The sequence below is a fragment of the Enhydra lutris genome, unplaced genomic scaffold (assembly GCF_002288905.1).
Source record: "Enhydra lutris kenyoni isolate GAN:26980312 unplaced genomic scaffold, ASM228890v2 scaffoldscaffold93, whole genome shotgun sequence".
Classification (NCBI taxonomy): domain Eukaryota; kingdom Metazoa; phylum Chordata; class Mammalia; order Carnivora; family Mustelidae; genus Enhydra; species Enhydra lutris.
In genome coordinates this window covers 2,130,848-2,157,338 of record NW_019154177.1, presented here as the reverse complement: position 1 = coordinate 2,157,338, position 26,491 = coordinate 2,130,848, and the positions used below count along the sequence as shown (strand labels likewise).

The 26,491-nt window shown below is 42.8% G+C and overlaps 1 protein-coding gene and 1 non-coding gene across 2 annotated transcripts in view; one reads left to right on the top strand and one right to left on the bottom strand.

Moving 5' to 3' along the window:
• Positions 1-26,491, bottom strand: part of LOC111138601 — an 896,555-nt gene that overhangs the window by 20,094 nt on the left and 849,970 nt on the right. The window lies entirely within an intron of this gene.
• TRNAS-AGA lies at positions 7,096-7,177 on the top strand. Its single transcript has one exon. It is a non-coding gene; the product is annotated as a tRNA-Ser (tRNA).

The window sequence follows — 26,491 nt, the reverse complement described above, 5'->3', positions numbered from 1 at the left end:
GAGGATGTGGAGAAAAGGAACCTTTGTGAGCTATTAATGGGAATGTAAACTGATATAGCCACTATGGAAATGCACAGATCACTTATTCTTTATCCGTTCATCTGCTGACGGAAACATAGGATGTTCTTGTGTCTTGGCTGTTGTGATTAGTAATGCAGTAAATACAGGGGTGCAGGTGCTTCTCCAAGGAGACTTTATTTTCTTTGGATATGTACCCAGAAGTGGGGTTGCTGGATCATATGGTAGTTCTATTTTTAATTTTTTTAAAATTTTATGTATTTGACAGAGAGAGAGCACAAGCAGGAGGAGCCGCAGAGGGAGACAGAGAAGCAGGCTCCCTGCCGAGCAGGAGCCCAGTGCAGAGCTGGATCCCAGGACCCTGAGATCACGACCTGAGCCGAAGGCAGCCGCTTAACTGACTGGGCCACCCAGGCACCCCCTATTTTTAATTTCTTGAGGAACCTCTGTACTGTTTTCCAAAGAGGTCATATCAATTTACATTTCTATCAGCTGTGTTATGTGTGTGTACGCGCGAGCACGCGCGCTCACACACACACACACACACACACACTGAAATACTATTCAGTCATAAAAAAAGGAAGGAGATCCCGCCATTTGAAACAACATGGATGGATCTTGAGGACATTGTGCTAAGTGAAATAAGACAACGAAAGACAAATACTGCCTGATCTCACTTATACGTGGAATCTAAAACAGCTGAGACAAAGAATTTCCAGGGGTCGAGGGGTGGGGGAAACGGGAGATGCTGGTCAAAGGGCACGAGCTCCCGGCTGTAAGATAAATGAGTTCTGGGGATCTCTGTAGAGCACGGTGACTGTGGTTACTAACACCGTATTGTATAGCTGAAACCCGCTGAAAGAGTCAATTTTAAAGGTTCTCACCACGCACACGCACAGAAGGCAAATATGTGAGGTGAAAGATGGGGTAACTAACCTCACTGTGGTGTTCACTTCCCAACGTCCAAGTGTATCAAGTCACCGCACTGGAAAACTTAAACTTACACTACACTTACACAACAGCTATATCTCAGTATAGCTGGAAATATTTTTCTCAGCAACGTTTTGTAGTTTCAGTGTACAGATCTTAACACATGCTAATTATATTCCTGTTTCATATTTTTGATGCTATTGTAAGCAGAATTGTTATTTTTATTATAATTTACAATTGCTTACCGCTAATATAATGAAAGACAGTTGATTTTCACAATTAAACTTTTTGTTTTGAGATAAATTTTAAATACACTTGCAGTTGTAAGGAAGATTCTCTGCACTCTTGCAAAAAAGAACTGAGGATTAATATGAGATATGGCTCAAACCTATGTAAATAAGTAATGTTAAGATTTCTAATGATATTAAATTAAAAAAAAAAAAGAACTGTATATGAATAGGTCAAACCAAACTTGAGTGCATACTGATACCTACAGAATGTAAAAACACTGACAATGCAGAGGAAAGTCTATAGTGACATGGCACAGGGCTCTGTCCTAACACTGACCTGAAGGAAGAAATAGAAGGAACACTCATTAAATACGCCAGTGACACGAAGCTGGAAAGGACAGTTCAAACAGTGAGTAAGTGAAGATTCATAATTATTCTGACAAGCTGGAAAACTTGGACAAAAAAACTGAACAATCATATATGTAAATTGTGATATTAGGGATAAAAAAGCAATTCTCTTACACAAGGCAGGCAGAAATCTAGTTCACTGTAGTGTATGTACAGTGGTTTATGTACAGAGTTTACAGAATATCACTGATTGTTTCCAAAGCAAACATAATCTGATGCTAAACAGCAAAAGTATAATCCAAACCGGAAAAAGTATTTGCAGGTACTAAAAGTGTATAGAACTTATCATAAACATATCTAAAGAGCTATGTTTCATTTTAGGCAATGCATTTTAAGAAGCATGCTCTCAGTTGGGAGAGTCTTGGGAAAAGAGGTCCAGATAGATACGAAGACCCGTGAGAGGAACTGTGGCTGTTTTGCTTAGAAAAGAAAAGAATCTGAGTAGGAGTTATAACAGCTGAATTCACATTCTGAAGGGCAGTAACGTGAGAGAGATAAGTCTCTTGCTTTTGAAGACTAAGAACTAAGATCCAGCATAGAAGTTAAGGGGAAAGGCACTTCTGCCTAAAATAATGAACTTTAAAGAAAAAGAAAAAGAAAAGAAAGAGCTACCAAGGGAATAGTCTACACCCAAAATAGAGTTTAATGCCACACTTCAGGCATAGACTTAACAAACGGCCATATGTCAGGGTTACTTTTATTCTTGTACTGAAGGGTTGATTACCAAGACTTTTTCTGACTACAAGATTATCATTCTAATATTTAAGAAATAAAAGTCACGCGAGGATCACAGACATTCTGAATCATCGCTCCTTTTCATTCCCCATCCCGAAGCCAGGGAGAATTAACTCTTCCTGCAAGTCTCGTCATATAAACCTAAGTAAGAATCTCAGACCTTAATGTAATTCAGTTTTTCTCTATCCTTGCGAGAAGGCTCCCTCCTCCCACCTCTGCCAGCTGTCAGGTATTTGCTCTTCTGCGTCCATCACCCCGCTCTCCCCCCGTGGTCCCCACTACCTTCCATCTCAGCAGCTCATTCCGCTCCTCTGAAACGTGCACACCGGGTTTCCCGAGCAGCGTCCTTCCAGCTGGGGCCTCGGTCGGGGGCTCAGATGAACCCTTGCACACGCTGCGACTGGCGGCCCTAAAAGACACAGCCCGGGGTCAGCTGCATGCGTCACAATCATACTTCAGAGTTTTGCACGGCGGCTGAGAGATCCCTGGAAAAGAGAAGCGCCCGCCGAGAGCCACCGAACAAGTCACTCCCGCTGAACAAAAAGAGAGCGGAGCTCGAGGACGCAGGTTCAGCTCCAGAGGCAAGGAAAGCCTTGGTGCGGACCCTCGAATCCGGCCAGAGGCGCCCCCAGACCCGGCCCGTCACCTCCACGCACACTTGCGGGCTCCCACCCCGGCGCGGGGACAGGAAGACACACCTGTTGCGGGGTGGAAAAGCTGGAAGGCGGACAAGCAGGGCGGGGCCCCGCTCCAGTCCTTCCTCCTAGACCGGAACAAAAGAACAAAGCCCTCCAAGGGATCAGGGCGGAACCGCCCCGCACAGAGGGAGGCGAGGGGCGCCCCCTTCGAGGACTCCCCAGCTCCCTCCCGCAGAGGCCGCTTCCAGCCCAATGAGAAGGGTGACGTCACGCGGCCGCAAGGCTGGCGGTTGCCATGGTGATACCTGGGCTTCCCTCCCTCTAGGGCGATCCACACGCTCGGATCCCGCGTCCGGAAGCGCCGGGACAATCACCAGACCTAGCAGAGGGAGCGGAGGAGGCTGCACTTCCCCAACGCCCACCCCTTTTCACGCCTACTGCCGGCTTCAACGGCCACTTCCGGTCGCGTGAAGAGAACCCCGCCCCCACACGTCGCAGGCTTTCCACCGCGCCGGGAGGACTGCAGAACTACGATTCCCAGAATGCTCCAAGACACAGAACTCCATTTCCCAGAGGCCAAAGCCAACGTGTACGGTTTCCCATTGGACCGGGCGAGAGCTCTCCCCTCCAGTCACTGGCTTCTCAACGTCGCAGGTGGGAGTAGCGGTACACGGAGACTTCCACGTTTCTGTGACCGAACAGTGTAAATATGCATTTACACACGCATATAGTTTTAAAACACAAACAGGTACTTCTCGGTGCATTACTTGCCTCATTACTTGTCCTGCATTCTATTTAGGGCTCTATTCCTTTGTCATTTAAAGAATTCTGGTCGTGACCCATCCTGTTGCTTTCAGCATTCTCAAATGGGTCACGACCCACATTTTTTTTAATGCTAAAGGTAACCGGGAGGTGATGTTACTGTGTTTTGCTCTACAGCCCTACAGCAGTGCACTGGTTTTGCCTGCGTCAGCCGGCTGCCAGTGGAGTCCAACGCTGGTCTGTCAGTATGTTCCTGGCAAAAAAGAACCCAACAGAAGTCGGTAGGTTTTGATACTTTCCATGTGTGGTTGGCGCACGCACTTCACTGTGCTGTGCGTCCCCAGCTTTTGGGTAGAGGGCGGAAGATCAAGTCACTCCCAACACTAAATTCGGAAATGCTAACACTGAGTATATGAAAAACATTCACAGTCAAAGGAAAGGGGACTGTAAACTACAAGTGTTTGAGGGCAGATTTCAGAAAAGATCTAAGGTAGGCACTAGAAAATTTCAGGGAACAAGTTGGTATTCTCAGTAGGCTGCAAGAAGACATGGCCTGAATGAAACAGGATAAAAAGATTTGAGAACAAGCTGGAGAAAACAAAATACTAAAAAGACATTCTAGATGAAAAAGGATAAAAATATATAACGAGCATATTTAAAATGAAGCACCATAATTAAAGCCATACTGGAGAAGAACTGAATTGATGCTGTGAAAAGTGAGTCCATTATGTATAGAATATCCTTATAAAGCTCTTCCATGATTCAAAAGAAAAAGATGAATGAAGGAGAAGAAAAGAAAGAGATATGAAGGACAGCCGGCACAGGGATAACCAGCCATCAGGAAAGCGACCATAGGAAATCAGCTATGATTTAACATTCTATATGCCAGGCACTGTTCCAAGTGCTTTTTGCCTTTCAATTTTTTTTAATTCCTAAAACAACCTAATAAAGTTATTTCTGTATTATAATTCCTGCTTTACAATAAAGGAAGCTGAGGCACAAATAAGTTGAATGGCTTGCCCACGATCATATGGCCACTATGTGGGGAAGCTGGGACTTGAATTTAGTAATTTGGTCACAAACTCTCACTTTTACCTCCGTAACAGTAGTATCCCAAGTAAAGGCATGAACAATTTCCTGAGTTTAAGAATGCATCTCTCATTCATTGCTGGTGGGAGTACTTTGGAAGGAAGTCCGCGGTTTCTCATAAAACTAAACATACTCTTATAATATGATCTAGCAATCTCACTCCTTGGTATTTACCCAAATGAGATGAAAACTTATGTCCATACAAACACCTGATTTCCAAACCTTGAAAGCAACCAAAATGTCCTTCAATAGGTGAATGGATAAACAATGGTACATCTGGACAATGGAATATTATTCTGCAATGAAAAGAAATAAACTATTGAGCTACCAAAACGCCCTAGAGAACATTAAACGCATATTGCTGAGTGAAAGAATTTGAAAGACTTTGTATGATTCCATCCATAAAACAGTCTGGAAAAGGCAAAACTATGGAGACAGCAAAGATCAATGGTTGCAAGGTATGGGGGGAGGGGAGTAGGGGATGAACAGACAGAAGAAGGGGGTTTTTAAGGGCAGTGAAACTATTTCTGCATGATAATGTAATGTTGGATATATGTCATTATATATTTTTGAAAACCCATAGAATGTACAAGACACAGAGTGAACCCCTAATGTAAACTAGGGGTCCTCAGTTAATAATTTATCAACATTGGCTCATCAATTGTAACAAAAGTACCACACTAATGCAAGATGTTAATAGGGAAAAGTGGTGGGGGAAGGGGGAAAGTCAGAATGTATAGGAACTTTATACTTTCTGCTCAATTTATCTATAAACCTAAAACATTTTTTTAAAGTATGTTAATTAAAAAACATGATTGTTAAAGGTGCTCTGGTAAGTTTTCAGAAGGAAATGACGGACATGTAACTAGAAACTGGAAGAAAAGTGACTGTTGCAAAGTGAAAGAAATATGGCCGAATTGTACTCTATAGTTGGGTGGAAAACAGAATTTATAAAAAATGAACTTGAATATTTAGTGATGAAGTTGCCAAGCAAAGTGTAGAAAGTGCAGCCTGATTTCTCCTTGCTGTCTGTAGTAAAAAATAAAAGTTAAAAAATAATTTTAAAAAATTTTTAAAAAGAAATTGAGGAAAGAACTGTTTAGCAAAAGACAAGCGATATTTGATGATTTGTTAATTTTTTAGTCATACCTTATACTAATGAGGCTTTCAATACATATTGAGGATAAGAAAAATGTGCGTGTGTACCTTTATTTTAGTTTTAGTGACTAGGTCTGCACATGAAATGTAAGCAACCACAGGAAGCCAATACAGAAGCTCCAAGTATATAAGTAAAATAGTAACTGATCAGCTATCAAGTGCGACACACCAATAAAAAACACTATATACATAGAAGCATAATTTAGTGAATAAAAACCAAGGTTTACTGAGTTTTTACTGGATACCAAACCCTGAATACTTTACCTGAATTAACTCATTTAATTAACTCAGCGTGCCAAGTACAGAACAGAAAGGGATGAAAATTCATGAAAAATGAATAATATGTGTATGTGTACACCCAGTAAAGAGTATGCGATATGTGTAAATTATGGATAATAACTAGCTAACATCTATCTCTTCGGAGCAGGCTCTCCCATTAAACCCTTTCCCGTCTGTTCCTCCCCTCCCCATAAGGCACGTGCTTTCTCCACTCGCCATCATTTCCCCTTCTCTCAAACTGGCACCGCAAACCGAGCGGTAGACAGAAACCCAGACTCGGGCGCAGGGCTCCGGGGAGCGCCGTCACCCGCAGCCTGGGACTGGGAGATCCAAACCCCGGACGGGGGCAAAGACCACGGGCTCGCCTGCGGAGCGGCTGCCTGGGCCCCAAGTCAGACGCGGGTCTTCCTCCTGGAAGGTGGCCGGGCTCCAGGGGTGGAGGATGTGCCAAGTGTGGACAAGCTCGGCTCCTGAGCGGCTCCGCTGTGCGAGCCCCGCCACGAGCCTGACCTCTGCGGGGGAAGCCGGGACCCCGGGACCCACGGCAGCAGCGCCCTGGCCTCCCCGGAAGCGTCCGGCAGCGCGGCTGCGGCGCAGAACGGCGGCGGGGGTGGTCCGGCGCCGGGGCCTCGGGAGTCCGCGCAGCCGCCGCTGGATGGACCCCCGCTGCAGGGCCGCCGTCCCCCGCTGCAGGAGAGGACCGTCGTGCCGCCGGCCGGCCCTCACCGGAGGGTTCCCCTATGGTCCACAGACCACGGTGTCCTGCTCTGGAGGCCACGATCGCCCCGCCTGCTGCTCCAGTGACTGTAGTTTCTAGGAGGGACTTTAAACGGCCGCCCCATCGTCGGGTAGTCGTGGCCGAGTGGTTAAGGCGATGGACTAGAAATCCATTGGGGTCTCCCCGCGCAGGTTCGAATCCTGCCGACTACGGCGTGTTTTTCTCTGCCCGGGGCCTGGAAGTCTCCTCGGAGACAGACCTTGGCGGCCTGGAAGTCTCCTCGGAGACAGACGTTGGCGCGGCGTCCGGAGTTGGGTACCGGAGCGGGTGGGACTCCCACCCCCGCGCACGGGCCTCTTTTCCTCGGGAGACCGGCCCGAAGCTTTAGTGGACTCGGGTCAGGTCGGCCACTCCCCTTCTATTAGTCCCGGCCATCGTAGCGCCTCAGACGTGAGGCCGCACCGTGTGCTCTGAGATGGGGGGGGTCCGCGCTCGGCCCTGGGACTTCCACCTGCAGCCGCAGGGTCCGAGGTCCCCAGCCGGACACGGGTAGCGCCCCCTGGGGCTCAGGCTCGGAATACACAGTGAGCGCGGAGTGGAAAGAATCCAACTAGGAAAATGGCTTCCCTGCAGGGGCGGTGCCAGTTAGACGCCATGTGGTGGGCCGAAGCGGCCAATCAGAATTACCTCCGGATGTGACGTGTCAGTATGTCTCAAAAATGTGTCAACGGAATCTGATCCGAGGAAACCTCAGACAAACTCAAACGAAGGCGCTTTCTACAAAATAACTAAATTGTACTCCTCAAAAATAGCACTTTTAGGAAACACAAGGGAAGAATAAATATTTCAGATTTAAAGAGACATCTTAACGCAACACATGACCCGGGATTTTCTTCTGCTGTAAGGCATTATTGGAACAATTGGTGAACTCTGAATAAAGCACATACATTAAATAATTTTACTTTATCAGTGGTAATTCCTGAATGTATTAATTGTTCTTTGGTTATGTAAAAGAATGCCTTTAAAACTTAGTCTCCTACGGTTTCCAAAAAAGTGTATAGGACACTTATTTATATGACAGAGAAAAAGAAAACACAGTAATATGCTAAATATGCTAAATTTGGGGAATGAAGGGTAATCAGAAATTCTTTATATTCTTGTAACTTCACTGTCAGTCTGAAGTTATTTCAAAATTATTTTAAAATAAAGTTAAAAGAAAAAAGAATAAAACCACAAATAAAGACTATATGCATTCAAATTTAAAAGCATAAATATACAGTTTGCACCACTTATATGAAAGGGGCAATGAGTAAATTACGGAATATGAATTTAGGATTGATGAAGGAATGGGTGCAAAGTGCTAGAGTGAGCAAAGAAATTCATAACACACATGAAAAAGCTAAACAGTACATGCCAAAAACAACATTGTTTAATAATTGACTATCTTTAGAAATGGTCAACAAAACCAAAAGACAACTGACAGAATGGGAGAAGATACTCGCAAATGACATATCAGATAAAGGGCTAGTATCCAATATCTGTAAAGAACTTACCAAACTCAATACCCAAAGAACAAATAATCCAATCAAGAAATGGGCAGAAGACATGGACAGACATTTCTCCAAAGAAGACATACAAACAGCCAACAGACACATGAAAAAATGCTCAACATCATCAACCACTAGGGAAATACAAACCAAAACCACAGTGAGATACCACCTCACACCAGTCAGAATGGCTAAAATTAACAAGTCAAGAGACCACAATTGTTGGCGAGGATGCAGAGAAAGGGAAACCCTCCTACACTGTTGGTGGGAACGCAAGCTGGTACAGCTGCTCTGGAACACAGTATGGAGGTTCCTCAAAAAGTTGAAAATAGAACTACCCTATGACCCAGCAATCGCACTGCTGGGTATTTACCCTAAAGATACAAATGTAGGGATCCAAAGGCGCATGTGCACCCAAATGTTTATAGCAGCAATGTCCACAATAGCCAAACTATGGGAAAAACCCATATGTCCATCAACAGATGAATAGATAAGAAAGATGTGGTATATATATATACAACGGAATACTATGCAGCCATCAAAAAACCTGAAATCTTGCCATTTGCAATGACGTGGATGGAACTAGAGGGCATTATGCTAAGTGAAATAAGTCAATCAGAGAAAGACAATTATCATATGATTTCTCTGATATGAGGAATTTGAGAGGTAGAGAGGGGGTTGTCCGGGGGGTGGGGTAGGGAGGGAAAAAATGAAATAAGATGGGATCGGGAGGGAGACAAACCATAAGAGACTCTTAATCTCACAAAACAAACTGAGGGTTGCTGTGGGGGAGGGGGTAGGGAGAGGGTGGTGGGGTTATGGACATTGGGGAGGGTATGTGCTATGCTGAGTGCTGTGAAGTGTGTAAGTCTGATGATTCACAGACCTGTACTCCTGGGGCTAATAATACATTATATGTTAATAAAAAATGAAACAAAATAAGATCAGGCACTAAAAAAATAACTGACTACCTTTAATATATGAAAAAAAATGGTGCTAAAATCCACAACAACAATTGTAACATGGAAAGATGTGACCAAATCTGAATCATTCTTTGCTCCCTTATAATGATGAATAAGGTTTGAATTAGATGGACACTCAGTACTGGGACCAACTGCCAAATGGACAAATGTTAAAGTCTATATTTCTGTGAACCATGTTAAACCCAAACAACACTGTTTTTTGAAAGAAGGAACACCCTTCCATTATAAAAGAATAAATATGGGGGTGCCTGGGTGGCTCAGTGGGTTAAAGTCTCTGCCTTCGGCTCAAGTCATGATCCTAGGGTCCTGGGATCGAGCCCCTCGTCAGGCTCTCTGCTCAGTGGGGAGCCTGCTTCCTCCTCTCTCTCTGCCTGCCTCTCTGCCTACTTGTAATCTTTGTCTGTCAAATAAATAAAATCTTTTTTAAAAAAATAAATCTGAAATTTTATTTTAAAATTAATTAGCATTCTGTCATGAATTTTTGATAGTGAAGTTTAAAAAGTAGTATTAAGGGATGAGTAGGTGGCTCAGTTGGTTAAGTGTCTGTCTTCAACTCAGATCATGATCCCAGGCTCCTCGCACAGTGGGGAGCCTGCTTCTCCCTCTGCTCTGCCTGCCACTCCCCCGGCCTGTGCTTTCTCTGATAATAAATAAGTAGTAGTAGTAGTAGTACTGTACAGCACTGTCAGCCATTAGTTTGTTTCTTTGATAACTCTACTGCAGAGGAGGGTGCCCCCTTCTTTTCACCTAGCACTGAATTTTCTTTGTCTCTTACTTCTTTTCTTCATAGACAAAATATCTTTTTTTATGGAGGAAATACGATTCATCATATTTATGGATAGGAACTACGAAGGCACTGATAAGCAATGAATGCAGGCAGAGCATTCTACAATGCTACAATTCTTGAGAGAAAGGAAATGATATGAGGTGCACAAGGGCTTCCCCTTGAGGACATGTTCTATTTTGCAGCATTTTGTTTCTATTTTGCAGCATTTTGGAATAGTACAAAGAAGTAGACACACTGGGCTGAGGAGACCCTCGGAGTCCGGGGCTACCAACGTCTATGGACCCTGAGGGACCACACTCCAGTGATGAGGGAACCACAGAGAAGCTCAAACTTCTGTATATAAACTCTTCTAACATCACTGATTAATTCCTAAATTGCACATATACAAAAAGATATTCCAAAGCTCTGCAGAAAAGCGCAGTCCTAAGACTGATAACACTCTGTAGGGATTCAGCAGCTGCACAGTTGTGGGGAAGCCCTTAAAGCTCACGCCTTTCCCAGTTGGAGGGAACTGCATAAGCACTAGCGGCTGTCATTTGGGACTTCAGAGGCTAAGCAGTAAGTGACAAACCCTGGTCATAAGAACCACACAAAAGAAGTAACAGCTAGGTCTTTAGAATAAAGAAAAATTAACATAAACCAACTATAACAGAGGTTTAATCTTATATATTTCAGAAAGACTACCAGTAAACCCTGAATGTTTGAAAAGAAAGCATCTATATAATCCACGGGTAAAAGAAGAGAATACATTGGAAATTTAAATATTTTTGAGCTGGATAGTAATGAAGTACAATATATTCTCATTTGCCTGATGTAGCTAAAGCTGTTTTTAGAGGGAAACTTTTACATTTAACTGCAAGCACTAGAACAAGAGAAAGGTTGAAAATAAGCGATTTTTTAACTTAATGGCTCAGGAAGCCCTAAAATGCTGAGAATTTAAATGCAAAAAGTAGAAGCCTCTACAAAAATAAGTGCAAAAATCAATCAATGGAAAACAAACATACACCAGAGAAAATCAGCAAAGTAAATATATTTTAAAACAAGAATGCGTTATTATGAATACCTTTATGTCAGTATATGTGAAGCATTCAATGAAATGGGTACATTCCTTGAAAAACTCAGTTTACCACAGCCGACACAAAAAGCAATAGGAAGTCTCAATTGTCCTATACCTATTTAAGAAATTCAATCCACAATTTAAAAAGTCACTCATATAAACCTCAAGGCCTAGACAGATTCACTTGTGATTTCTCCTATGCAAAGAAAGATAAAATCAATCTTACAGAAACCCTTTCAGAGAATGGAAAAAGAACATCTTTCAACTCATTTTATGAGACCAACATAAAACCTGAAAAGAGACTAAGAGAACAGAAAATTACTTGCCAATTATCTCTTATAAACATAAGCTCAAAACCATTAACTAAAATATTAGCAAAACAAGCATTTAAAAAAAAAATCTAAAACATCATGACCAAATGGGATTTATTCTAGAAAGTCAAGACTGATCTAACATTTTTAAAATGTAATTTACCACATCAATAGAATATAAGAACCAAAATGATCATCTTAGTAGATATGAAAAACCATTTGATAAAATTCAACATCAATTCATGATAAAAACTCAAAAAAAATGCTTAATAGAGGGGAATTACGTTAGTCTAACTAAAAGCAAAAAAAAAAAAAAACCTACAATGAACTCAAGTTTGGGACTATGACAAAAATGTCTATATCATTTCTTCTACTCAACATGGTGCTAAAAGTAAAATCTAGCACAATAAAACAAGAATAATTGATATTAATATTGGGAAATAAAGCCTTTGTTATTAGAAGGTAACTTGATTATGAATGTACCAAACTAAGAAGAATCTAAAAACTATTGGAATTAGTTAACTGAATCTAGTTACTTATTATTAGCTACCATTTAGAAGGTTATTGCCTTTGTGGTCAATATATAAAATATCAAATGTATGAGTACATTTTAGCAATAAGCAAGTGAAAAATAAAATTTTCTAAATTCCATTTCCAATAGCATTACAAACATTACCTAGAAGTAAGTCTGAAAAATGAGTGCAAGAAGAATACATTAAAAACCAAAAAAACATTACTGGGATAAATTAAAGAAGACCTAAAGAATGCTATGCCAGGTTTTACATGGGATGACTCAATAGTGTTAGGTCAGTTCTTCTTAAATTGATCAATAGAGTCAATGAAATCCCAATCAAAATCTCAGAAAGTATTTTTGTAGAAACTAATTCTAAAATATTATATTGGGAAATGCGAAGGAACTTGAAAAGTCAAGTCAATATTGAAGAAGACAAACTAGACTAGAAGACCTATGCTGCCAATTTACAAAATAGGCCTTAGGTAAATTTAGTCAAGCAAGGGTGGTCTTTTTAATAAATGATGATACAACATTTTGATAGAATAAAATAAGCCTTGACTTCCTACTTTACAGTACAATCACATTCTAAACAAAACTATTTCATGACAAACCTAAACCATCATGTGAAAGAAAAATCAACCCAGTTTCTAGGAGAAAAAGTGAAGAATATCTTCATAGGTTTGGGCTAGACAAAGATTTCTCAAACAAAACATAAAGAACCTAAATCATAAAATGAGAGGTTGATGAGCTAGATACTTTAAATGAAGGATGTATTGGTTGCAAAAGACACCATTTAAAAAGGGAAAACACAAGCCATGGAATGGGAGGAGGTATTTGTGGTATATATGTAATATATAAATATATATATATCCATAAAAGGACTAATATTCAGGTATACAAAGAACATCTACAAATCAATAAAAATAGACAACCCAATTTGAAAAATGGGCCAAAGACTTGACACTTTATAAAAATGGTCAATAAACATACGAAAAGATACTCAACATTATTAGTCATGAGAGGAATGCAAATCAAAACCAAAATTAGATAGCACTGCACACCAATCAGAATGGATAAAATGTAAACCTCTGACAATACAAATTGGTGGTAGGAGTATTTTTCACCTTGTTAGTAGGAGTATAAATCAGAGGACGCCTGGGTGGCTCAGTCGGTTAAGTGTCTGCCTTCAGCTCAGGTCATGATCCCAGAGACCTGGGATCAAGTTCTGCATCTGGCTCCCTGCTGGGAGGGAAATCTGCTCCTCCCTCTGCCCCTGCTCCTGCTTGTGCTCACTCTCTCTCTCTCTGTATACATTAGTATAGCCACTTGGAAAAATGTTTCACCATACCTACATAACCCAGACATTACACTACTTGAGTATATAACCAACATAAATAGCATGTCATAACAACTTCATTTGTAATAGTCAAAATCTGAAACCATTTAAGTGTCTGTCTGTGGCAGAATGGAAATGGAGATATACAGTCAGCATAAAAATACTGATATTAACACAACAACATGGCTAAGTCTCACAGATATAATGTCACTCAAAAAAGACACAGAAGAATACCCACTAATAAGAAGTACAAAACAGCAAAATTAAGTTATGATGATCGAACGCTTGTTTTTGGAGGGAGCACATGCACGGACTGCGATGAGACTAATGAGAGGCTTTCATACTGCTGAAAATATTCCGTATCTTTTTTTTTTTAAGATTTATTTATTTGGGGGCACCTGGGTGGCTCAGTGGGTTAAAGCCTCTGCCTTCGGCTCAGGTCATGATCTAGGGTCCTGGGATCGAGCCCCATGTCGGGCTCTCTGCTCGGCAGGGAGCCTGCTTCCCTTCCTCTCTCTCTGCCTGCCTCTCTGCTTATTTGTGATCTCTTCCTGTCAAATAAATAAATAAAAAGTCTTTAAAAAAAAAAGATTTATTTATTTGACAGACAGAGATCACAAGTAGGCAGCGAGGGAGGCAGAGAGGGGGGTAAGCAGGCCGAAGGCAGAGGCTTTAACCCACTGAGCCACCCAGATAGCCCAAACATATTCCATATCTTGATCATGGTGATTGTCACACAGGTATAAGTGAAAACTGATCAAACTATATTATTCAGATTTGTGCTCTTTATAGTATATAAATTATACCGAAATTTAGAAAATGAGGAAAATTAAGGCAAAATAAGGATGATTTAACTCAAGCAAAAGCAGGGAGAACTCTTCATTAGCAGATGTGCATTACAAGACATAATAAAGGGTATTCTTAAGGCCAAAGAAAAATTTTAAAATCTGAAAATTATACTTAATAGGTGAATAACATGGTAGCTAGTGTTACTATCAGCAGAAGACATGAACAGATATTTCTCCAAAGAAGACATACAAACAGCCAACAGACAACATGAAAAAATGCTCAACATCATCAACCATCAGGCAAATACAAATCAAAACCACAATGAGATCCCACCTCACACCAGTCAGAATGGCTAATTAACAAATCAGGAAATGACGGATGCTGGCGAGGATGTGGAGAAAGGGGAACCCTCCTACACTATTGGTGGGAATGGAAGCTGGTGCAGCCACTTGGGGAAACAGCACAGAGGTTCCTCAAAAAAATAGAGCTGCCCTACGACCCAGCAGTCGAACTACTAGGGATTTACCCGAAAGATACAAATGCAGTGAATTAAAGGGGCACGTGCACCCCAATATTTACGGCAGCAATGTCCACAATAGCCAAACTGTGGAAAGAGCTCAGATACCCATCAACAGATGATTAGATAAAGAAGATATGGTATATATATGGAATATTATGCTGTGGAATACTATGCAGCCATCAAAAATGAAAACTCGCCATTTGCAACAACATGGATAGAACTAGAAGGTATTATGCTGAGCAAAATAAGTCAATGAGAGAAAAATAATTATCATATAATCTCAATGGTATGTGGAGTCTGAGAAACAAGGCAAAGGATCATAGGGAAAGAGAAGAAAAGATGAAACCAGAGAGGGAGACACACCACAAGAGACACTTAATCAGAGAAAACAAACTGAGGATTGCTTGAGGAGAGGGTGGTGGAGGGCTAGGGGAACTGGGTGATGGACGTTGGGAGAGTGTGTGTTGTGATGAGCACTGGGTATTCCATGAGACGGGTGAATCACAGACCTGTACCCCTGAAACAAATAATATGTGCTAATTAATTGAATTTAAATTAAGAAAAGGGAAATCTTGCCATTTGCAATGATCTGGATGGAACTAGAGGGTATTATGCTAAGTGAAATAAGTCAATCTGAGAACAACAATTATCATATGATCTCACTCATATGTGCAATTTAAGAAACAGAACAGAAAATTCCACTCATATGTGGAAATTAAGAAACATAGGGGAAGAGAGGAAAAAATAAAACAAGATGAAATCAGAGAGGGAAAGAAACCACAAGAGACTCTTAATCACACTGAGGGTTGCTGACGGGGAGAGGGCTGGGGGGATGGGGTAACGGGGGGATGGACATTAAGGAAGGCACATGATGTACGGAGCACGGGGTGTTACATAAGACTGAGGACTCACTGACCTCTACCTCTGAAACTATGTTAATTAACTGAATTTAAATTTTTAAAAAGAGGAAGTATGTTACTGGCATAAAGACAGATAAAAAGATCAATGGAACAAAGTAGACATATGCTTATACAAAACCAAAGACACACAGCAAAGTGTCCCTGCCATTCGGTGGAGGCAAATGACAGATTTTTCACAAAGCAGACACGAGTCGGTGGACGTACGAAGGGAAACAGTGTGGACATCCAGGTCTTCTGCAAACTATCCCCCAAACTAGTGCCAGAAGTTAAAGGTGTTAAAGGTGGAACTACCCCCTAAAGTAATGCCAGATGTGTTAGAGATGGAACTATGAGAGCTAAAACAAAAAATGCTACAGAGGTATACAGGAGACGATCTTCATGAGCTTTGGATTAGCAAAGATTTCTGGTTTAACAAGCAGAAAAGGCAAAAACCATAAAAAATTGATAAATTGAACTTCTTTAAACTTAAGAACTTCACATCCAAAGACACCATTAGCAGTATGAAAAGGCACAGAGTGGGAGGAGATATTTGTCATACACATATCTGGCTAAAAAATTTATGTCTAGAATATATAAAGAACTCCTTAGGGGTGCCTGGGTGGCTCAGTCAATTAGGTGTCTGCCTTTGGCTCAGGTCATGATCTCAGGGTCCTGGGATCGAGCCCCGCATCGGGCCCCGCATCGGGCTCTCTGCTCAGCAGGGAGCCTGTTTCCCCACCTCTCTCTGCCTGCTTGTGATCTCTGTCTGTCAAATAAATAAAATCTTTAAAAAAAAAAAAAAAGAACTCCTTAAAAGCAATAAGAAAAAAAGACTACAGGCAATCAGTCTGATGGTGGGAATCTGAGTAGAATCTCTTGGGCCAACGGCTGAAAAGCTGGTCACTAACAACGAGGGCCCCTTTCAAGGTGTCAGTCACCTTCCCCTCAGTGTGATACCGGCGCATTATTTTTAATTCTCCGGGAAGGCAGAACATGTTAGCTTCAATGTCTGCACAGTAACCATCTAGTTCCATCTTCTGAACCCTCCTGTGCTACAGAGGCAAGAAGGTTAAAAATACATTTCCTGAGTTCCCTTGCAACTAGGGTTCTGGGTGTGATTTCTCTTTGCCTCAGAGTTTTCAAGCGTGGACATAAGGCAGCTTCTGGCTCTGTGCTGCCAAGCTCGGTCATGGACACGTTGGATGTTCTGCAGACGGATACGAAGTGCGAGGTGTCAGCGGTTTTGCTAATTCACATCTAGGAGGCAGGGCGCGGCCCCCAACATGTGGCTCTCAAAGAGTGGTCCCCAGAGCAGCAGCATTTGGCAACTTGTTTTGAAATTAAATTACTTTCTGACTCTTCTGTGTTTTCTTAGATTCTGTATTTGTCTCTTTGGTACCCACTCATAGAGGGCCAAATTAACCCCAGAGTTTTGTGGGGTTTTTTTTTCTTTTAATGTCTCCTGCCATCCAGAGCCTATTACCTGAACCATCTTCTTTATCTAATGCTCACAAACCAGGCCAATGTGTCCCTGCGCCAAATCAGCCCAGGGCCAGGTACCAGAGAACTAGGGAGAGCCCTGACACCCCGAAAGCTCACTTGGATGATTCAATTTGACCCATCCTAAACTGTTTACCCTGACCTGCCTTGCCTTTCCTCTGGAAATCCCAACAAAGACTATGGCTCATGCTTTCCCCTTCCTCTTTTCTGCTTCCTGATCAACACTGGTGCTTCCCACCGTGGGTTGTTTCTAGTTTTCAGGAGGACTGTTTCTAAGAGAACTCAAAACTATTTCTGGGGGAACTGTGAGTAACATTAAATTCTTCTTTCTGTGTTGACCTCTCCTCTCTTGAGTGACCCCTCATCACTCAATCACCTCAGGGCACAAAATCAATGACCGACTTGCTTTCTGTCATGACAAATCACATTCATGCCCATTTTGAGAACCACTGCCCCAGAAAGAACACTCGTATTCAAGAAGCCTCCGATGCCGGAAATCAACCATTCCAGTGGCAGCATCTTCATTTCTTACTTTCTTCTTTAAAGATTTATGTGTTTATTTGAGAAAGAGTGTGCACAAGTGGAGGGAGGGGCAGAGGGAGAGGAGACGCAGACTCCCCGCTGAGTGGGGAGCCTAATGAAGGTGGGGCTCCATCTCCAGACACTGAGATCATGACCCCAGCCTGATTTCAGGACCCTGAGATCAGAACCCTAGCCAAGACCAAGAAACCAACAGTTGGATGCTTAACCGACTGAGCCACCTAGGCACCCCAATCTCCTACTTTTTTGATGGTAGAGACAATAGCAGCCTCTCTGGGGAGACCATTCCCTCAAGGTTGGATGAGAGCCGCCACTTGCCTCCATCCCTCTGTTCCAAAAACTTCGTAAGTTTCTGTATTCTTTTTAAATCCCCTTTTGCTTAAAATAGCTTGAGAGGTTCTGTTAAGTAAATTTTTATTGACAGACAATATAGTATCAATGCAGAAAAGTCGATAAACTGTAACTTCACAGCCCAAGAAATTTTCAGAAAGTGAACACACTGATGTATCCAGCACTCCAGAACAAGAAACCACCATTCTCAGCCTCTCCAGCAGGTCCCGTCAGTCATAACTTTCTCAGTCATAACTACCTTCAACAATCACCTTTGATTTCTAATACCATAAATTTGTTTTGTCTATTTTGAACTACATATAAATAGAATCATGAGGTATGCATGTCTTTAAGTGTGGCATCACTTTAATACGAGGTGAGATTTTCCAGTTTGTGTACTGTTGAAATTCACCTATTTTCAGTGCTCTACCCACGTTTTGTTATAAAAACCGATTACTTACCCTTTCTCTTGTTAATGGACTTTAGATTCTTTCCAGTTTGGGACTAAAATGGCTAGAATGATTTTGTTTCCTGCAGCTGAACTCCAATTCACTTTTGTCTGAATCTATTGTCCCATGCCCCCCCTTTTTTTCCAGTCCAGACATGTTAATGAGGAGAAAAATAAAAAAGGTGAAACTGTCAATGATCTCTGTTACTTCAGTCTAAGTAAAAAAAAATAATAATCAATTCAACAAATTCAGTATATATTAATTGCAGCCATGTTTTCTCCCCCTGTGGTTTTTGAAAGCATGAAATGTTTCTTTTCTGTTATTTCTTAGGCATTCAACTTCCTTCAAACTAGTGTTCCAAAGGAATTTACTTAAAATGCTGTAGGCTTGTTACAAAAGTGAAGACCGTAGACAAAATGTTTGAGCAATGAGAACTTGATGAAGGCACAAGCGCCCACAGCGACCACCTGTGCGGACCGGCCCATCCCGTGACCCGCTTAGAAATTCCCATAAGCCCAGCTGACCAATGGGCTACTTACAACCCGGGACGTTTCAACGAGGGAAAATTCCATATATCCCCATACCTCCCCATACCTCCTCACTTTCCCATTTTTTAAAAAATATTTTATTTGACAGAGAGAGATCACAAGTGGAGAGAGAGAGAGAGAGAGAGAGGAAGAAGCAGGCTCCCTACCTAGCAGAGAGCCTGATGTGGGACTCGATCCCAGGACCCTGAGATCATGACCTGAGCTGAAGGCAGAGGCTTAACCCACTGAGCCACCCAGGCAGCCCCTCACTTTCCCATTTTTAAAATTTAACTTATTTAAGAGAGCGAGCGAGAGAGCAAGCGCACACGAGGGGGGTGGGGGGCAGGGGGCAGAGAGAGAATCCCAAGCAGCCTCCACGCTCAGCTCGGAGCCCCCTTTCCATCTCAAGACCCTGAGATCATGACCTGAGCTGAGATCAAGAGTCCAGTGAGCTTAACTGAGCCAGCCAGGCACCCCTCACTGGTGCACCGTGAGTTACGAGCCCCCACCGCCTCCTTGCAGCCAGTCTCCGCGCCCCCCACTCCCCCGCCATGTTGTTATCAGTAAATTTCTATTCTCCTTGTTCTGCCTCAGGTGAATCCTTTCCCCGCTTGCCCGGCCACCGACTTCCACATGATCGTCTCCCCACATCTGGGGGTCCCCACCCCATCCGACGGACACCACACAGACCCAACAGAAGAGTCACGATATAACTTACTCTGGCAACATCTCTATCCCAACTTCTGTTCTACTTTAAGTTGCACTCAGTCCTCAGCTCGAGAGCAAAGGCCGTTGGAACAATAAACTGCTCAAACACGGAGTCCGGCTCCTTTACCCCAAACTCGGCTTAATACTCCCCTCGGGCCGGACTCCCCTCCATTAAACTGGGGGTACCTTAGAGTTGATTTCATGTCAGTAGGCGACGGCTCGCCCTTCATTTCCCTCCCACCCCCTTCACCCTGCTCTACACCTCTTTCCCCCACCTCCTATTTATCTTTGCCTCAAAAATTGACATTTATTCAAAGAAAACAAAGACAAAAAACGAGGCGTAGCAATATGCAGGGGAGGGGGGTGTCCCCCGTCCCGGACGCAAAGCGGCGGAAGCGGTGCCCCACCTGGTGCCCGTCCGGAGCCCCCACCCCCACCCCCCGGCCCTCCCGGAGCCCCTCCGCGCCCCCCCCTCGCCGGAAGCCCCCTGGGGCCCGCCCAGAGCCCCCGGAGCCCGCCCGGGCTGCCCCCACCTGGAAACCCAGCCGGAGTCACCCCCGGTCCCCCTACGGAGCCCGCCGCGCGCGGGGTCAGCCAGGAAGGGGTGTTGGCGCCGAAGGAGACCTCAGGGCCCTGGGGCCGCAGGGGAATTGCGCTCGGAAGGCGGCGCGCGGGGCCCGCCCCAGAGCGCGCACGGGAAACCTGAACTCACCTGGGACTGCTGGTGGCGTCGGTGCTCTCGTGTGCCGGGGGTGCCAGGAGTCCCGGGGGTCGGCGCTTTCCCCCCCCACAGTGACCCGCGCGGCGCGGGCTGGAAGCTCGGGCAGCCGGTGCGCACCGCCGGGAGCAGCGCGGGAGCGCGTGCGCGGCTCCCACATGCGGGTGGTCGTGGCCGAGCGATTAAGGCCACCGGCTCGAGATCCCCTGGGGGCTCCGCGCGCAGGTTCAAGTCCTGCCGACTGCGGCAAGTGTTTTTCTCCGACAGCCCTGAGGCTGCCCCGGGGGGAGCTCGCTGGCCGCTCCCGCCACGGCAGGGGGACACAGGTGACCGAGGGCTCCATCCCTCACTTGTAACTTTGCTGCCCCGAATCGCCTGTCCTGCGGTGTGTTGTTTTTGTTTGTTTTGTTTTTTGTTTTTTGTTTTTTTTTAACAATTACCTTCATGGGCCAAAAACGAAACACGAAACTAAAGAAGAAAGCCCAGCAACCCAGTTTTTCTTCGAGCGAAACGCGGGGCTCGGCGATGCCGCCTCTCTGCTGCCCTTGAAAGCCCACCCGGATTTTCTTCCCCACGCGCGCCCTGTGGCGAGCACACGGCTGTCACTTGAAACGTCAGCTCCGCGAGCCCCCAGGTGGGGCTGGGTGTGCAGGAGTCCCCGCCGAGGTGCGGGGCTTACCTCCAGCCACAGAGCCACCCCGCGGTCCGGCCACACCGCCGGGACACAGCCCGGCCTCGCGGCCCCCGGGGAGCGCGCGTCCCTTCCCGGGGGGCCTGGTTGCGCTTCCGTGCAATCTCGTGGCTCCGACAAACCGTGCTTGTTCTCCCAGTCAGATATTCCCTTTCTTCTTCCTTGACCTTATTTTCTTTCTAGACAATCAAATGTAACGAAAAAGAAGCGAAATGCATAAATCATGATGAGCACTACGAAAGCAGAATCGTGGTCTGATCGTGTAGAGCCGCGGCGCACACAACGTGCGTCGACTGACCACAGTCAGCTTCTCCAGTATCAACAATCAACATCGCGCACCTCCCAGGGATGGTCTGCGACGGTACTGCCTCATTTGTGTGGTCTTCTGCTAAAAGCCCATAATCTGAATTTGACTCTCAGGAAACATCAGACAAATTCAAGTTTGGGGTGCATTCTCCAAAATACGTGACCAACTTGTTTTTGTTTTTTTTTTTTAAAGAATTTATTTATTTGACAGAGAGAGATCACAAGTAGGCAGAGAGAGAGAGGGAGAAGCAGGCTCTCTGCTCAGCAGGGAGCCTGATGCGGGACTCGATCCCAGGACCCTGAGATCATGACCTGAGCCGAAGGCAGAGGCTTAACCCACTGAGCCACCCAGGCGCCGACCAACTTGTTTTTTAAATGGCAAAGAAGCAGTGGCGCCTGGGTGGCTCAGTCAGTTGGGCGTCTGTCTTTGGTTCAGGTCATGATCTCAAGGTCCCCGGACTGAGACCCCCACCCCCACCCCCGCTTCTCCGTCATCCCCTACCTGTGCTCTCTCCCTGTCAAGTAGGTTAACAAACAAGCAAACAAAAAATAAATATAACAGGAGACAAAGAGTGGGGAGCTCTTCCAGATTCAAGGACTAAAGAGACAGGACAACTGGATGCAATCTACTATTCCTGAGATAAAATTGCTGTACAATTAGCAAAACATTAACAAGATCTGTAGATTAAGTAAGAATTTTAATCCTGATTTCATAATGCTCTGTGGTTAGGAAAGAGAAGGTCCTGTTTCCAGAAAACACTGAAGTAATAAGGCTAAAGGGACATCTTGTCTGAAACTCACTTTCAATACCTAAGGAAAAAAATTATATGGATGTAAATCTCGATATAGCCGTTGAAAAATTAAGGCACATATCATAAATTGTCAACATTTGGTGAATACAGGTGAAGGCATTATGAAACTTCTTTGTACTATTCCTGCAACTTCTCCATAAATTAGAAATTACGTCAAAATAAAAAGTTGAAAGAAGAAAAACCAACAGATCAATTAATTTAAAAACGCTCACTGAGATAAAAACCCAAGCACAATTTGAACATTAGATGTAACATAGGTGTTGAGGACATTATTAAACATGAATTTATACCTGATGAAAGAATAGTATGCAGAATTCTATAGTAAGCAAAGAAACTGATACACATTACTTTTAATTATGACTGATATTCAGGATAAAGGCACAAGAAAGAAGTATCACGCAGCAGTTTCTTGCATGATTGAAGGGGGAATATGATCAAATCATTCTGGGGTCCCATGATTTTGTATCAGGAAAAAAATGAGAAGTGCATTGAATGAGTGTTACATCAGCTTTTTTTTTTCTTTTCCCCTAAGATTTTATTTATTTATTTAAGAGCCAGAGCGAGAGCTTGAGCAGAGGGAGGGGCGGAAGGAGAAGCAGGCTCACTGCTGAGCTGGGATCCTGCCAAGGGACTCCGTCCTGGGATCATGACCTGAGCTGAAGCAGACACCTAACCGACTGAGCCACCCAGGTGCCCCAACATCAGCCTTTCAATGAATTCACCATCCAAGTTCATAATCAAGAAACACCATTCTAGGACAAAAATAAACCCGAAATTTTAATCAACCCTTTAATTTGAACTTTCATTATTAAAATTATGTTATTTAAATGTTAGTGGGTGAAGTGTGAATGAATGTTCTTGTGCAGCAGGGGTATTCATTCAATTATTTCTTCAATCCCTCTGGTTCACATTTGAAGTAACATGAAGATCCCACTTTCAGCTAAGATTAAACATTATTTGTTTCTGTTTCTTCCTTTCATTATAGACCACATATAAAATACATATGTATAAAATAAGTGGAAATTAAAATTCAAATATTTCATTTGCAGCCAAACCTTAAACATCTAGGAATAAATCTAACAAAAGATGTGCAAGAATATGCATTAAAAACCACAAAATATTGCTGGTGGAAATTAAATGGAGGGGAAAACTATGTTTATTTTTTGAAAGACTCAATTTTTTTTAAAGACTCAATTTTATCAAGATGGCAACTATTTCCAAATTGATCAATAGATTCAATAAAATCCTTATCATCCTCCAAATATGTATCTTATGGAAATTAACTCACTGTCTCATACATATGAAAATGTATAGCAACTTAAAAAAACAAGAAGCTATTGAAAAAGATAGCAAAATTCGAAGACTGGTACAAGATAGATATATCAAGATATATGTAGTTACTTACAAATCTATAGTAATTAAGACAGTATATTGATTATTACATATGTAAATACCAAAACATTATCTTGATATCTATAGCAACTTGGCCAGGTTGAACTATATTCCCCAGAATTCCCTTTTTTAGATGTTTCTGACTGGACGGTCCCCAAGAGACATTCTTGGAGGGGGGAGAAGTCCAATTCCTCTGGACTTCTCATTCCAATTCCTCTGCTGACTGACCTCCTCAGGAGGTGGCACTTGGCCTTGCCACTGCCCCACCTTCCCCTGGATCTTCCTTCGGCCTCCTCTTTCCCAGATAAACGTGTGTGTTTAGCTCTAAATGAAAGGCCCTGGCTTCTGGAGGACATGTGCCCCGAAGTGACACAGATTTCAGTCCATCCTGTGGGGCTCCCCTTCATGCCTGTGGGTTCCCGCTTGCTCTAATCTTCCCCACTTTACGTCTTTCTTCCCTTCCGGATCACACTGCCCCGTGGAGTCTGAGCCACGACACGTCAGCATGTATATGTAGACTACTTAGCCAACTTCAATAAATATCTCAAATATGTATATGAATATATATACATATGTATGTGAATGTATGTAACCATCCCCGCGGTTCTGCTTCTGTCCTGGAACGCTGACTGCAATTCCTCGTTCATGGACTTGTTCCAAGTGTTAATTCTCACAGGGTTGACCAGGAATAAAAGTAGCTGCAGAAATGTCTGTATTCAAGAAGACGGTCATGGAAGAAAAGGATGAATAAAAAGGAAAGGATGATGTCCCACCAAGATTTAAAGTCAGTTTGGTGGCTGGGGCTGGGGGGGTACTTGGGTGGCTCAGTCAGTTGGGCCGCGACTCTTGGTTTCGGCTCAGCTCATGATCTTGGGGTCATGGGGTGGAGCCCTGCATGGGGCTCTGTGCTCAGCATGGAGTCTGCTTGAGATTCTCTCTCTCCTTCTCCCTCTAGCCCTCCTGCCACTCTCTCTAAAATAAATAAATAAATCTTTAAAAAATAAAGTCAGATTGGTGGATTTTAAATGACCAGTGCAGAAGGATTTGTTTTTCACCACAGTGAAACAACTGGGACCAGACTTACTCTTCCACCTTAAACTAAAAAACTGAATAAAGTATACCAGAGTCACGCTCTTCAGACAGTAGACATCCTCAGACAGTGACTAACTCTGATACCTGGGAGAAGGAAAACAAATGAGAAAAGAATCAAGCCACCTTAATGTCTGAAAACAGATCAAGAGGGACATTTCATAATGACACAGGAGTGAATAAGTCAAAAGGACATAATAATCCTACCTATGTATGCACTTAATCACAGAGTTTCAAAATACATGTAGCAAAATCTGATAAACTGAGAAGAGAAATAAAAAATTATTCAAATACAGTTGAAGATTTTAACACTTCTCTTTCAGTAACTAATAGAACAACTAGTCAGTAAAATCAGTAAGAATATACTAGATTTAAACAACATTATCAACGAACTTGACCTAGTTAATATTTATACAACACTCTATCCAACAACAGCAGAATACATTATTTTCAAGTAACATTGAATACTTACTAAGATAAACTGTGTTTGGGGCTATAAAACAAATCTTGTTAAGTTTAAAAGGAATGAAATCATCAAAAACATATTCTCTGACCATGACAGAATTAAACCACAAATCAATACCATAAGTTAAAGATAATACTTCCAAATAACCCACAAGCCAAATAATATATCACAGGGAAAATTTAAGGTTTTCATTAAGAAAATAAAGGCAAAATTTAACAAAATGTCTGCAGCTGAAGTTTTTTTTTTTTTTTTTTAAGATTTTATTTATTTATTTGTCAGAGAGAGAGAGCGTGAGCACAGGCAGACAGAGTGGCAGGCAGAGGCGGAGGGAGAAGAAGGCTCCCTACAGAACAAGGAGCCCGATGTGGGACTCGATCCCAGGACGCTGGGATCATGATCTGAGCCGAAGGCAGCTGCCCAACCAACTGAGCCACCCAGGCGTCCCTGCAGCTGAAGTTTTGTAGAGAAAGCAATTTATAGCAAGAAATGTTTATATTATAAAAGAAAAAAGTTCCTGAATAAATTAATTATACTTCCACCTTAAGATATTATTTTTTTAAAAGATACCTGAAACTACTATAACATGGTGTGTTGACAATACTGGAATGAAAAAACCTAATTTAAAAAAAAGGAAAGTAGAAAAAAAGAGCAAGTTAAACATGAAATAAGCAGAAGGAAAGAAATACTAAAGAGAAAAATAAAAATTAAAGAAAACAGAAAAAAGACAAAGAAAAATCAATGAAACCCAAAGTGTGGTTATTTTACAAGTTGAATGATATTGACAAATCTCTGGTCAGACTGGTCAGGAAAAAAGAGTCACATATTATCAATATCAGGAAAGAAAGAGAGGGCATGTGCCCAGATTCTAGAGACGATAAAAGAATATTATGAAAAATATTATGTCCATTAATGTGACAAATTAGATGAAATGGATCCATTTTTCAAAAAACACAGACTACAGCTCACTCATGAAAAATAAAGAATCTAAATTGTCATATATCTATTTAAAATAGTTAAGCATCCAACTTTTGTTTTCAGATCAGGTCATGATTTCAGGGTCCTGGGATGAGCCTGGATTTGGGCTCTGTGCACAGAGTGTGGAATCTGCTTGAGATTCTCCATCTCCCTCTTCCTCTACCCCTCCACCGGTTCAGGTGGGCTTTAAATAAATAAAATCTTTAAAACTAAATAAATAAACAAACAAGGAAAACAGAATTTGTAATTAAAAACCTTCTCACAAAGAAAAGTCCAGACC